Below are 13,001 nucleotides of genomic sequence, written 5' to 3' on the forward strand. Positions count from 1 at the left end.
AGGGCGGCCGGGCGGCCCTGAGGGGCAGCCGGCACTCGCAGGGCCCGCGGCACAGCGCCACGCCGGACAAGAGGTACGAGCCTGTGCCACAGCTCCCCTCCCTTAGGAGTGACAGGGCGGTTTAGAGTTGGGACTTCTTCACACTTACAGGAAAGTTATTATAGACTCAGACTGACTGGGGGAGGCTGCCCTCCCGGTTGACTACTTACATGATGTCCAAGGGCAGATGTAATTATTCTACAATTGTGCTAAGCAGATTGTTTCCCTTTAAGATTTGTGTTATGATTTATTGAGTGATTTTTCCTTTTCTGCTGCACTCTCATTTGACATTTCCATTAAATATCAGAACAAATAACTGTTTTATAATTGTATTCTTAACTGCAGCAGCCAGTCTGATATTAATTGGTTAAAAAAACCCCCTTTTTTCCATAAAGGATAGCCAACTGTCTGTTGACTTTATTTCTACTCAAAACTCTAGTTTTGTTTTGCATTTCTATTTATTGCCTTTTTGTTTTCTCTTTTTTTCTTCCTACCACCTCTTTTAGCAAAATTTTCTGTTTGAAGAAAATAAAAAATAATGTAGTTGTTTAACACATAGAGTATTTTAAACATGGTATATGTTGATATTAATTTCATAATAACAGTCTTTATGGCTGGGTGGATCTGTGCTGTTACAAGTAATTCCAAATAATTTTGCCACTTCTGGAGAAACACTTTTTTATCTTCTTAGATACCAGTCTATCAGATTTTTTAAAATATATTTGTAAAAGGAAAATAGATGTGTTTCTAGTTTGGAGACTGAGCAGAACAGGCATGGAACACCCCTGGGGATGGAGCACTTCTTAAATGTCTGTTCTCTCTGTCTTTCCTCTGAATATGTATTCCAGCAGTTCTCTGGTTCTTTCCCTCTCAGGTCTTTTCTGGGAGATACATGAAGAGAAGTGTTTTGGGGTGGTTGACAAAAAAACCCAACCCAAACAAAACAGAAAACACCCCAGCCCCCCCAAGACATAACCAAAGAAACCTTCCTTCATGTCATCTGCATCTTTTAAGATTCTTAGTGAAGCAGTCAATTGTAATTCCCTTTTTAAAGATATTTTGCTGTCCTTAACAACATAAAAAAGAATATTACCTTGAGGCAGTATTCCAGCCTGAGTGGAATAAGACAGTAGAACTCTCTGTTGCTGCTGATAAAGACATTCTCAACCCTTGCAAGAAACTCTGTCCATGTAAAAGAATACTTGAAAATATAATTAACCTGTTAAGCTCCTGTCTGTCTTGGTGAAGCATGAGTTTCAAAAATGGGATCAGCTGTTCAGATGTTGGTCTTCTCAGGTGTTGGCCATTTTCTTTGTCACTGCTTTGTCTTTCTGTCAAACCCATGCAAATGATAGCCTAGACCTGTTGAGTATATAAATTCATTGTGACACTGATGGCCTTACAGAAGCTCATAGAGTGCCAGAGACAGAATTGGTAGTGTTAACATGAGTGCAGTGAGGCAAAAGTCGTATTTTCTTTTTTGTGTTTTCCTACTTAATAATTTGCTGTAATGCAAATTAAATCTGTTCTGGGCTGTGCAGTGTGACAGCCCCAGGTTGTGGTGCATGGCTGGGTTATTGCTGACACTGGGAGTCTGGCCTTGAACTGTCAGCACAAAGTCATCCAAAGGCTGTTTGCTCCAGCCCTTGGCACCCTCTGTCTCCAAGGGAATCCTAGCTGGCCTGGCTCTGCACAGCCCTGCTGCCTCTGCTGGGCCTCCATCCCCAAGGGCTGTCCCTTGCTGCTCTGGTGGCCTCTGCAGGCCAGCACAGATTGGAATGGTTTGGAACAATCGCTGCAGGATTGGCTGGAACATGAGAGGATGGTGAGCAGAAAATGGTACTGACTGTGTGCAGAACTGAAGCTGTGTTATTTCATAAGAAATGCTTTTCCATATGAAACATTAAAATGCTCACTTTCCTGTATGATGGAGGCATTTGCTTTTGAAAATTCTTGTGCTTTCCTAAGCACAGTACAAACTTCTGTACCAGAGTTGATTTTCCACCCCCACACAGTCTGCCCCTTGGCAAAAGACTGTGGATTCAAGGTCACTGTTTTAATCTTACTTGCATAATAAGTTATTTCCATCTTGTGTTAGGAGGTCCCTGGTGGCTTTAAAGCCTGTTGTATTGCATAACTTTCAGATTCCTTGGTGGTGACTGTAAAAACAGAATGAGAACAAAAAATGTTATTTGAAAATGGAATTATTTGAATGACAAGCCTAATAGTTTTCCTTGATTTACAAAATCCAGAGTAAAAACTTTCTTTACAAAGGAGATTACTTTTCCTATCAGGTATATGGAAAATGGATTTCAAAATGTGAGTTACTCTACATATGATTTTTATACAGCAGAACTGTGTGTACTGTCCACTAAATGGATGATACTGGAAATGTATGTCAGGCTGTTAAGTAACACCTGTGTTTTCATAATTTGTACAGTCAATGGAAACTTTTTGGGGTACTTCTATTTACTCTACTGTAGTTTTAGCAGACTTCCATAAAACGGTAAGAGAGGAACGGACATTTGTGACTGAGATAAGCTCACAGTGATAACATAGTAGAGTGAAATTGGATGGTTTCCAAGGCAAGGAGTCTTGACAGCTCCAGCAGTCCTATACAGCAGCCCAGTATGTTTGTATCATTTAGCATCAAGTGGAAAAGTTCTCTGCCTGCTTCCAAGCAGCTGACAAAGAGCTGATTAGGGTTTTTTTAGCAAAATCCAAAATAGAATTTGTATATCATAAAAATTTGCTATACCTTGTCTTTGAAGAGGATATTCACATTTTCAGCTTTTGAAACTTAGATAAGTTAGGCGTTAGGAACCAGGACTGCATGAGAAGTTGAGAGAGTGAAGTTTGAGTTTCTACAATTAGAAGCCTGGTTTAAAAAATTTCAGTGCTCCCCTGTTTAACTCAGTGCAGTAAGTAGAGTTCCTGCATGATTGAAATGTGCTAATTACAGTCAGTCACTGGAGTGAGTATGAAAGAAAGCTGATGGTTCTCTGGGTTGTCCACTGGCAGAGGAAGGGAGCACTCCCCAGTTTTGAAGAGTTGAGTTCCCTTTAGCACAGACTTGGTTTGTTATTTTTCCCTAGCTAAAGTGCATGGAGCACACCACACAATAAGAACAAACAGGAGGGAGGACATAGTGAAAAAATATTAAAGCATTTAGTCATCTTTATAGAGAGGCAGATATGGAAAAGTAATACAGGCATGCAGAAAGACAATGTGCTTTAAGAGAAAAAACACATCTTGAAAGGAAATACCATTCATGGACTAGGGTTTAGTACTTCTTAAATGTTGCATTTCCAGTTCTCTGTTTTGGTGATAGAGAAGACAAAACCACAATTTCACACTGATGTGCTGAGTGTAGGATGTTTACAGCTGCCACCTTCACTTTCTCTGCACATGGGCTTTTGTGGTGGAGCAGCAAAACCTCAGTGTCCATTTATGTGAACATGGTATGCACTTTGTATCTGGTTCATAGGAGCAGAAAGAAAAAACAAGCATTATCACTAGAATAATGAAATAACTAAAGCGTTCTTGCATAAATAGTGCAAGTTAAATAAGTATGTTAATAAGGAAGGGGCTTCCCTAATGCATTTTTTTTTTGTATTTGGAAGAGGGATGAGAGGAAAAATTTGCACTGAGGAAATAATCCAAAAATCATTGACTTCTCACATGGCTGTAGCTCTGGGTCTTTATTCTGCTGCCAGCAGCTGACGTGCAAGTCTGCTGTGCTGCTCTGTACCCTGTATACGGTCAGTTTGCATTTCTAGGCCTTTGAGCAACAGAAAGGAAGAGTGCGTCATTTAGTGTCAAACCAGAATTTCCCTTCTGAAAGTATCTTTTGCCCCCTCTCACAGATGCTTTGACCAGGGAAATGTCGGAACTGTCGTTTTAAAAGTTAACTGTAGGCCTGCCAGCAGAGCAACTGTTGGCAGGTCTACAGTTAACTTTTACAAGGACAGTTCTGTTGTTGTTTCCTTAACCAATAGCCATGTGTTATGATGCAATTTCTGTGACCTGTTCTAGTCAGTTCCGGTTCCTAGAGGTGGAAAAATGTGTGATTGCTGGACCTTCAGGTTCAAGAAGGTATTATTTTCTCAAGTTGTTAGGCTTTATATTTATTGGCATGAGTGTTTGCTTTTCTTAATATCTGGAATGAAACCCAGCTCAAGTACTTAACCACCCCTCCTTTCATTATTTCTCTCATAGAATGAAAATGTGATGGATTTTACCCCAAGCCCTGTATGGTAACAAGAGCTTATTGTGGGTTGGTGTGTATACGGAAGGAAGATAGGGAGAGAAGGACTGGATCCCTTTCTAAGGATAAATTTTCCAGAAAATCCAAGAGCAGCAGTGGTAATCAAAGAATTTATTTTGGTAGCACTTGGGGAATTTAAAGCTGTGTGAGAAAGATGTTTACTTTCCTTCTGAATAAAATTCCAAACAGGATCCAATAGCAGTAATGATCAAATGAGGTACTACTTCACAAAATGAATAGCTAGCTGGGATGGCTGTGGCCTCAGGTTGACTTTATGCTGTCACACCTCTCATCTGGTTATTAATCCCCACGACATGCTGTAGGTCTCACTTAATTATTACCAAATTAATATCCATTTTTATTATGCTACTGCAAGCATGCTTTGAGTGGGATTACCCGAAATAAACCCCTAACACAATCCTATAGTTGCAAACCACCTGAGCTTTCTTATTCTTACTGCTGAGTATTTCGACCCTTCCTGAGCTGGGCTTACCGAAGGAGGGGAAGTGAGAATGCTGCTGCTGTTCAGTCAGATACCACTGAAGTATTGCCCCATCTGTGAGGGGTAGAAACAACCAAACCTCCCATCTCATTTGTGAGGCATCTCAGCAGAGTTATGAGGTTACTTGCATTGAATTTCTGCTGGTTTACCTGTCAACTGCATGGTTGCATTATTTAATCAAATCTTAAAGAAGAAGCTAAGAATTTCCTGGGATCGGAGGTGTTACTGAAAAAGAGGATTGTAGTATTTGGGTTTGAATTTTGGAATCCTATCTCAGTGTTGAAAGTCATATAAATAAGGCTATATAGCACTTGCTGAGAGATCAGTAAAACAGTGAGTTATTGTACTGGGCATATTGCAACTATGCTGAACTGGGGTATCAGTAGTGATCTCTGAGGATGGAAAATTTCATTTAAGATAGTTCACATCCCATTAATTAAACCTGTTCCCAAGAGACCATGTATTTAGTGACCTTATTCATTAATTCTACTGTCTCAGAAAAATGTAGATATCTTTTGCCCCTAATATGATATATAAATGAGAGTGTTTGTGGTATAATGTGGTATAATCCATTTTTCTTCAAAAGAAACACTTCTTAGGCATTGTTGGTTTCTCTGTGAATTCCAGCAGTTGAAATTTTTAGGACAAATAGGCTCACAATAATTTTAATACTCTTATGTGTATGTGATACATGGGAAGCAGTGCATATCCACAAATCATGGTGTGGTTACCAAAGTTACCATGGATGTAAAAAAGGCAATTAGTTCCCTTGCCTTACTTAATGAAAATGACAGTCAGTGAGATGCAGTGACTGCCTGCCCAGATGAACTGCCCTGCAGTGTGCTGATGAAGGGAGCAGTGGGCTGGGGTGTGGCAGAAGTTGCTGCTGTTGGCCCTGCTCTGCAGTGTGTGGTACTCTCAGAAGGGCTGGCTGAGCTCTCGTGACCAAACATTTCACAGAGATATCTGCTCATTGCTGTAAGGCCGGTTTCTAGGTCAGTGAGCAGACAGGCATGCATTTTGTAATATAAAACAGTCAAAGGGCTCCCTTCTTTCATTCATGTTTAAGTGATTTTCTCCAGATTGATTTAGAGCTGGTGAAAAGTGGGTATGTGGAATGCAGAGCAGCACGGGCTGTGGTGCAGTGGGAGAGGCAGTGCGTGGTGGCTTTTGATGTGAATCAACCTGACTGGTGGGAGCTCTCCTTCTTGAGTAGGTGGAAACGTATTCCCAGATCCCGTATATCAGTCATTTTTGTTAAAAATGATTCCTGTGAAAGAATCTGCTAAAATACTGTGAGATGTAAACTCACTAACAGTTAGGAACAGTGTAAGACAGTTTATTTTGTGACTTAAGGGGAAAAAATTATGGTGGAATCTTTTTAAAGTAAACCTTGTTAACCATGTGCCTAAGAATATATAAAACATGAAAGAAAATTAAATGCAGTAGGAGGGCTGGAAAGTAAATGATTGACTTGGACAATTGTAGGCCAGTCACAGTTTTGAATTATGGAGGAAATGCCAGGGATTAAAAATGCGTATCTGAAATTATTTTAAGAATAATATCTAGGAGTAATTAAAAAAATAAAGTACATTAAAAATATATGCCTATACTGATCCTGTTAACAGAAACTTAGGGAATTGGGACCGGGTTTTTTTTGATTTGAAGTTTTGTGTCTGCAAGGACTTTTCCATCTCCCTTTATTCTTTTCTTAATTTCATTTAAAATATTGGAGTAATATTTCAATAGCTTCCTTGCTGACAGGAATAGCTAATAAGTCACTTTCAGTTCTTCAGAAAAAGAATCAAGGCAATTCTGTACTAAATACTTGAACTATGAGTAGATGGGTAGTAGCCTTTAAAGTCTGTCAGTTAATTACAGTAATGTAATGCTGCAAAAGAGATAAATTGCTATGACCCAAAATATTAGGTTAAAGGTTGGTATACTTATCCACAGAAATATACTTAATTAAGTTAGAATATATGTAATTGATTTAGTTATAGAGGATTTTGCCTACTAAAAAGCAGTTCTGTTAAAACCATGGTGAGTAGAAGGGCTTAAATTTAAGCCAAAGAGCTTTGATAGGGACCTAAGGGGACTGAGCTCCTTTAGAACTAATTTTCTAGCTGAAATCAAAGACCTGCAGTTTTGGAGCATTTTTTGAAGTAGAAATTAATAACAGCAATGCCAAAGCACAAATCAGTTTAATTTAAAAGACTTTTGCAGTGGTAAATAATGGGGACTACTATTTGGGAAATAAAGCTCTAAATCAAAATTTTAACCTGTCTTCTGTCTTTTCTTCCACTTTCATCTTGTTTCTGCTGATAGATCACTGTTAAGTTCAGCTTGAGTAGGTGCTAGCTCTGGGTTGGTTGTGATAGGGCACAAACACAGGCAGCAACACTTCAGAGAGCAGATTATAGGCAGCTGCTGAATTCCCTAGTATGGAGAGCAGGCAAGAACCTGGAGAACTCCTGGCCCTGGGCACCGAGAGTCACCTCAGGCTATGGATGCAGTTAGACCAGGCTCACTGAGTACAGGGGTTTCCTTAGCATGTTAGAGGACTTGGGGGTTCATTCCAGGACAGGACTCCTAGTAAAGGAAGCCTTTGAAGATTTTGAAATAAGCTTCAAACTTGACCAAACTCTACACAAAATTAAAAGAAAGGTCTAGGTGTTGGTTTCACGTCTGTCTGATGATGTGTGGTGAGATTCTGTTGTCTTTCATTAGTGTGGTTGTTGTGACTGGGAATACAGAGAAAAAACCCATCTCCCTCTGCTTGTGGAATTATTTCTGCCAATAGACAAGAGAAAATCTTGAGGAAAAAAAAATCTGTAATTCCTATGCAGTTTTTTTCTCCTTATCCCTGGTGAAACTGGTGGCTGAAGGTTGTTGCCTTCCCAAACCATTACATTATTTCTTCAGAAACAGTGAAAGGTTGTGAATTGAAAATGTAAGAAATCAGAAGTTTCTTTGGGTTAATTCTAAGGAAACTTTCCAGCAGTTGTACAACAAATCTTCCTTGTTGTCATAAATGAGTGTTTTTGCTAATGTTCACCCTTGCAGTTTTTCGTTTACAAGAGAAGTACTTTGATACTAGGAGATAAGATGAATGAAATGCTGAAAAGTTCATGAAAATACATTCTTCATTCTGTCTGACATCAGAAGAGAAGGAAAATGAGTTGTGCTTAGCTGGAAGTGAGCCAGGGAACCTCCATTTAGAGGCAGTGGGAGAAATGTAAGGAGAGAGGAAGTGGTGGAAAAAGGGAAGAAATGAAAAAGGTATGTTGGAGAGAGGCTGTGTAAAGAGCACTTAAGAGAAGAGGTGGAGGCCCAGGAAATTTGTAATCTTACCTGTGTATTTTAAAGACACTGTATATCCTTGGTTCAAAGAGGGTTTCTATTCATATAAATAACCAGCCCACCAGCTCTGAAAGTGCTTCAGTCTTGAAGACCACTTGAGGTTCAAAGCATTGTTCTGAGCATAAAGTCTGTGAGGCAGTGATAATGCATTGATTTGCCAAGGCATAGGTTTGCTTGTGGCTAAAATTAGAAAAAGCTACGACAACAAAATTCCTTTTTAATACTGCAGATGTGCTAAGAGGGGCCAGTTCCTACTATTCACAGCTGATGTATTTTCATCATGAGAGAAATTTTTAAAAGTTAGAATGGTAAGAATGCTACATCATCATCATCATCATCATCATGTTTGCTACAACCTTTACATTAATAGCTCATAACCTGATTTTCTTACTTGTCTGGGCAAATGCATTTTTTGAAATAAAGAATATATTTAGGTTGGCTTAAGTTTAAAGGGGCTCGTTATTTTTGTTATCGAAGTGCTAAACAGATTTGTCTGAGCAATCAAAGAGGTGCATGTGTTTATGAGAATTATGCCCAAAGAAAGGAGATTGCCAGATCTGCATTACACAGCTGTTAGGCCTCTGCTTCAGATGAAAACAGTAGATCAGAGATGCCTGCTGGCTGTGGTCTGACATGAAACATGTAATGCTTTTCTACCTATATTTTTCTGTTAGGCAGTAATTTACCTTTAGATGGTAACTCTATTCTTGGTGGCATTTTTTCCCCCTTTTGTCCCAGCTGACTGCAAGTATTGTTGAATACTTCCTTTCCTCTTCTTACTCTCTCTTGCTCTTGCTCAGCTCAGGGAACAACAGAAAAACTACTAATGCTGTGTAATCTCACTCTCTTTAGGTCTGGCTAAGTAGGCACAAGGCTGATGGGTTTTCTTTATTTCCTCTCCATTTTACTTATGGGAAGCTTTTTTTCCCTCCCTTAATGCCAAAAACTATTATACGACTTTTCTCGACTGTAACTACCAAAAGCTTGCCTCAACAATGACTGTCATGGTCACAGAGCAGATTAACAGGGATAAACGGTTCAAGAGTGCTGGTTGCTTATCTGCCAGGGCAAATCAGCACTCTTGTTCACACATCTTGAGCCAGGAAGATTGATTAAAAGCCCCACGTGGCCATCAGGCTGGAATGTGAGGTAAATGACTTTTAGGGTTTCCATCTTACAAGAGTCCTGTGAGAATATAAGACTTGGAAAGAAAACAAACCCAAATAGAAACAAACCAAAAGAAAGGTCCCTTTGATCTGGTGGCTGTCTGACATCTGTGACACTTTTGTTCCTAGAAAATAAGTATGTCAGTTTATAATCTCTGGTTTTCACTGGAGTTCAAGTCTATTTTGCATATGTATATTAAAAACATAAATATATTTTATGTGCAGAAAGAAAATTGCTTTTCTTTAATGGTATCTCCCTTCCTGAGCAGCAAATGTCATCCAGAATAGCTGTATTCATGCATTGCTCTGAACTGGAAGAAATGTTTTTTGCCAACTTACTTGTTTTTTGCCAACTATTTTGCAGTTTTAGGATCAAGGCCTTCTGAGATTCCTAATATCAAGCTAGACTACATCTTGTACATATTTATAACAAGTCATGTAAAACTTAACTGCTCTTTCGCTTATCATTCAGTAACTGTTTTCTCTCTCTTTCTCTGTTTTTAGAAGCAGAAATAGAAATCCTATTGGTCCAGGAAAGTATGGATATGGAAAAGTGCCGTACATTTTACCTTTACAAACTGATACTGGTCAGCAGCCTCAGAAGCTGCGGAGGCAGCGACAGTCGTCAAGGAACCACCTATTCCACCAGAGTCCGAGTCTCATGAACTCCTACAGCCAGGCAGCTGCTCCTTCACTGCAGCATGGGAATCTTTATCAAGAACCAAGTGGGCCTCAGGCAGGACACCAAGTCCTGGGGCCCTCGGTTTATCAGTCACCTTCGTTCCCTGTATCTCAAAGTCTGTTCCATGGCAGTGACTCCAACCCTCATGGCCCTGCCTCCCACCAGGCCCTGCAGGGGCAGCCCCAGCCCCAAAGGGCTGCAGCCATCGTGTGCATTGGTGCCTACAAGCAGTATAAACTTTGCAACACAAATGTAAGTCTATTTTTCCTGGATTTTATGTGTTGGACAGCTGTTGGTTTTCCCTAGTGTGCAAAACCTAATCATCAAGTTAAGTTCAATTTTTTTAAAATTAATTTAATGAATTTTTTGTGAACTTATTTTAGAGTGTCTTGGGAAGCACTGAAAGTAGATCCATAATATTATAGTTACCTAATACCATATCTTGAAGGGTTTTAAGCAGTCACTTCATCTACCAATAAGTACAACTCTAATTTGATTGGAGAAACTGGTCTTTTTGGTGCTGAAACCAGGGAACGTGAGGAATTTGAGATAAGGATAGTAATTGAGAGAGGTAATGGGACAAACATGGGCTGAATAATGTCAGAGACTGCAATAATTGTGGAAAATTTTAGTTGTAATTGTGGTGAAGGGACAAGGGATGAATTTAGTGTAAATTTTCCACTTCCATTTGGTGTTGTGATGTTATTTTGATTTTTGTGTGATGCGTGTGGATTTTAATGATAATTCTTAAGTACGTGGTTTACAGAGTCGAAGAGTGGAGTGTGTTGGGTTCGCGTGGTCAGGTTTTGGTAGAGGTGAGGTGTGGGAGGACTGCAGGTGTGGCTTCTGTGAGAAGCTGCCAGAAGCTTCCCCCATGTCCAGCGGAGCCAACACCAGCCGGCTCCAGGATGGACCCACTGCTGGCCAAGGCCAGGCCCATCAGAGATGGCAGTAACATCCCTATGATAACATACTTCAGAAGGGAAAAAAAAGCTATTGTGCAGATGTAATGTGGCCAGAGGAGAGCAGAGCGAGAATGTGTGAGAGGAACAGCCCTTCAGAGGCCAAGGTCAGTGGAGGAGGAGGGGCAGGAGGTGCTCCAGACACTGGAGCTGAGATTCCCTTGCAGCCTATGGGGCAGCCCATGGTGCAGCAGCTGTGGCCCTGCAGCCCATGGAGGGCACTGGGGCGGGTGGATGCCTGAAGGTGCATGGAAGGAAAGGTGCCTGGAAGGCCCATGCTGGAGCAGGCTCCTGCCAGGGACCTGCAGGCCCATGGAGAGAGAGGAGTCCACACTGGAGCAGGTTTGATGGCAGGACTTGTGACCCTGTGTGGACCCACACTAGAGCAGGCTGTTCTTGAATGACTGCACCCTGTGGGGACCCACGCTGGAGCAGTTCATGAAGAACTGTAGCCCATGGGAAGGACTCACATTGGAGAAGTTTGTGGAAAACTGTCCCATGGGAGGGACCCCATGTTGAAGCGGGGGAAGGACTCTTCTCCCTGAGCAGCAGCAGAAACAACCTGTGATGAACTGACCATAACTCCCATTTTATCTGCCTGTGCCACTGAGGGGAAGAGGTAGAGCTGGGAAGAAGAGAGGGGTGGGGGGAAGGTGTTTTTAGGATTTGTTTTACTTCTCATTGTCATGTTTTGATTTTGATTGGTAATAAATTCAGTTAATTTCCTTAAGTCAGGTCTGTTCTGCCCAGACAGTAATGGGTGAGTGATCTCTCCTGATCCTTATCTCAAACCATTAACCCTTTGTTTTATTTTCTCTTCCCAGTCCAGTTGTGGGAGTGATAGAGTGGCTCTTTAGTGGGTACCTGTCACCCAGCCAGGGTCAAACCACCACAGTCACTGACAAGCTTAATGTTTTTCCATGAAAGAAATTGAAAAATGGAGTTTGGATAGGCTGTGTTATGAAGGCTATCTACTTCTCAGTCCTGTAAGATGAGGCTATCCTTTTGTGAGTTCTAGTCATGTTCTAAACAGCATTTAGAGCCAGTCCCCAGTAGCCTGGATCACTCCAGTGTCTTTTCATGGTGCTCTGTGCTTTCTGTGCATTCAAGTTCTATGTGCTTTGATTTTAGTTTCCTCATTTATTGGAAAATAAATTAGGAAACGAATTTATTGGAAAATCTGTTCTGTGTTAATTTTTAAATAAAACTTAATCTGTTGTTACTTGATTCAAAAATGTTTGGCTGGGTGTAGCTCCATGCTCTGGGGCAGTCTCCCATTGTATGTGGGAGGCGAGTGAGGTTTTGTTCTTTGTCCCCATTAGTGGTTTTCATCCTGCTAAAATTTCCAGATTCTGCCTGTGCCCTTTTAGTATTTCCCAAAGTATGTTTTCCTAATACGTCTTTCTTATTTGGACAGCTAATCTAACTTAATGTTGCAAACATGAAGAAGCCTGTATTTGGATATTAGAAGCAGAATGTTCAGGAGAGGTCTGAATATGTTGATATGACAGGCCGTATTTTTTTGGATGGCTGAACATGTGATTTTTCTGCCTCCTAGAAATCCTGTTTTGTTTAGTGGAAGCTGTATAGTAGAGATGTAACAATGGAACACAAGATAACAAAAACACAACCTAAACAAATCGGATGAGTTCCTTTCTGCTTCTTAGTGTAGCAGTTACCACTCTCACTTTATTTATGAATAAAGTCATTGACTGAGACTAGAGCAGTTGATTGAAAAGACCTGTGTCAAGAAGGCTTTAGTGTATTTCTCTGGAATGGAAAACATGAAGGGCTAATTTGAGCCTCTGAGAATAGTCTCTGGGACAGATTGCTCTTTCAAAAAACACTTTCTGTTTTTTGAAGGAAATGGGAAATGACCTTAGTGCATGGCCATTAATTTGGAAAGTTTTCTGTGCTAAATTTGCTCGCTGTGTCCAAGTGATACACAAATATCCCAGTCTTTATTTCATCCCTCACACATCAGGGCACAAAGTTGGACAATATTCTGCCCGACTTAACG

The 13,001-nt window shown here is 40.5% G+C and overlaps 1 long non-coding RNA gene across 1 annotated transcript in view; it reads left to right on the forward strand.

The window, feature by feature from the left end:
• Positions 1-9,921, forward strand: part of LOC108447528 — a 27,980-nt gene extending 18,059 nt beyond the window's left edge. The window contains exon 3 of the long non-coding RNA XR_001863129.1: positions 9,842-9,921. This is a non-coding gene — a long non-coding RNA (uncharacterized LOC108447528). The remainder of the gene's footprint in view (positions 1-9,841) is intronic.
• Positions 9,922-13,001: the final 3,080 nt, after the last annotated feature.

The sequence above is a fragment of the Corvus brachyrhynchos genome, unplaced genomic scaffold, assembly GCF_000691975.1.
Source record: "Corvus brachyrhynchos isolate BGI_N302 unplaced genomic scaffold, ASM69197v1 scaffold200, whole genome shotgun sequence".
Lineage (NCBI taxonomy): Eukaryota > Metazoa > Chordata > Aves > Passeriformes > Corvidae > Corvus > Corvus brachyrhynchos.